Source organism: Abramis brama (genome assembly GCF_963993115.1).
Source record: "Abramis brama genome assembly, chromosome: 13".
In the NCBI taxonomy this organism is placed as follows: Eukaryota; Metazoa; Chordata; class Actinopteri; order Cypriniformes; family Leuciscidae; genus Abramis; species Abramis brama.
This window is the reverse complement of record NC_139975.1, coordinates 35,265,916-35,267,989: the sequence shown is the minus strand read 5'-3', so window position 1 is coordinate 35,267,989 and position 2,074 is coordinate 35,265,916. Positions and strand designations below refer to the sequence as shown.

Below are 2,074 nucleotides of genomic sequence, written 5' to 3'. Positions count from 1 at the left end.
AAGAGTTCATTTAAAAATAATTAGTTAATTTAGTTAATAATGAAGAGTTTGATTGTTTAAATAAAGTATGCACGTTCTTTAGAGTCTTAATTCATCTATGCCAAGTAGGACAAATGAAAAATGCTTAAGATAAGTCACATTCAGACATTTTTAAGTGTTATTTAAGGGATAGTTCACAAAACAAAAAGTCTAAAGTTCTGTTTTTGTTCAATGGGCAAAACTAGAAGTTAGCATGTATGTTATTTCCTCTTGTCATATCATGATTAACTTTAATCCTTGTTTTTCCTTCTTGACTCAAACAGTGGCCATATCTGATGGAGCAAGAGAGGTGAGTAAATAAAGGCTGTAGAATTGCTTCTTTCCACATGAAAATAACTCAATAAATTAACTTTTTTTTTCTTTTTATGTGACCAGCCTAATTGCAGGCACTCGTCTAACATATGCACAAAGGAGTATTCACCTGTGTGTGGATCCAATGGAATAACATACGGCAATGAATGCATGCTGTGTGGTGCCATCAAGTGAGTTTAAAAATACATGTATTTTAAAATAAAGTACTGTAGGTTTAAAAATAGTTTGGAGTCTGTAACTTTCAAACTATAATCTTCAATTTAATCTCTCTCTTTTTAGGGCATCAAACACTAAAATCTTGATCCAGAAGCAAGGCCCATGTTAAATGAACATCTGGAGGAGTGACAGAGGATGGCACCATGATTCAGCTTGACAGACCTTTAGTCAGCTACTCATGTCTCATTCATTATGACCTGAATGTGTAATGGTTTAATCCGTAAATAAATGTTGCATATTGAAGCTGTTCTGTTTGGTTCTGTTTTCTCCCTCAAGTCAAATTTGAAAGACAAGATGATAAAATAGGGGGAAATAGGTGAAGGTTTACTTTGAAAGAGGCACCCAAACCATATCTAGAGAGCAGAATATTATAAAGGTATCACAAATACCATAATTTGTCTTAAATACGCTGTAATGTGTTGTTTTTAAAGTCCCCATGTGGTAAAAAAATCAAGTTTTTAATGTTGTTTATATGTCTATGTGGTGTTTTTAAAGTGTCATGAAACACATTAGTCAGGTCGTTTACACCTCAGAGTTGCAAAAAGTCTCAAGAAATGGGAGTGTAAAGCTATGGAAAATTGGGAGTGTGGAAGGTGGGAAAAGGGGAGACAACAACCAATAAAACACAGACCTGCAACACACTCATTATACAGACACATGGATATTGAAATATGACCGCAGAGAAAAATAAAATAAAACAATGAACCATTTAAAAAATCTAACCCTTCATAACAACAAACTCCCAAAACGAGGCAGAAACGCAGAAGAACATTTATTAAATTTAAGAGCACTAAACTAAGCTCTGTCTACATCGTCTTCTGTGTATCAGAATAATCCATTGTGTCATTGCGTTCATGATCAGTACAGCTGTATCAGTGTTCTTATTTGCACATTTTCATTTGAAGACGTGATTCATTTTGTGCGCGTACACAGTGCTGGTTCATGTTTAGAGCACTAGACTAGAGTATATGAGATACATTATATTGCCAAAAGTATTGGGACACCCATCCAAATCATTGAATCCTGGTGTTCCAATCACTTCCATGGCCACAGTTATATAAAATCAAGCACTAGGCATGTAGACGCTTCTACAAACATTTGTGAAAGAATGGGTCAGGAGCTCAGTGAATTCAAGCGTGGTACCATGATAGGTTGACACCTGTGCAATAAGTCCATTCGTGAAATTTTCTCATGACTACATATTCCACGGTCACCTGTTAGTAGTATTATAACAAAATGCAAGCAATTGGGAACAACAGCAACTCAGCCACGAAGTGTTAGGCCACGTAAAATCCCTGAGCGGTTCAATGCATGCTGAGGCTCACAGTGCGCAGAAGTCGCCAACTTTCTGCTGAGTCAATAGCTACAGACATCCAAACTTTGTGTGGCCTTCAGATTAGCTCAAGAACAGTGCGAGAGCTTCATGGAATGGGTTTCCATGGTTGAGCATCTGCATCCAAGCCTTACATCTCCAAGTGCAATGCAAAGCGAGTGGTGTAAAGCGTGG

The 2,074-nt window shown here is 36.8% G+C and overlaps 1 long non-coding RNA gene across 1 annotated transcript; it reads left to right on the top strand.

Annotated features, from left to right (window-relative positions):
- Positions 1-412: 412 nt before the first annotated feature.
- LOC311094446 lies at positions 413-810 on the top strand. The gene is made up of 2 exons (XR_014608661.1): positions 413-521; positions 631-810. It is a non-coding gene; the product is annotated as an uncharacterized lncRNA (long non-coding RNA).
- The last annotated feature ends 1,264 nt before the right edge of the window (positions 811-2,074 follow it).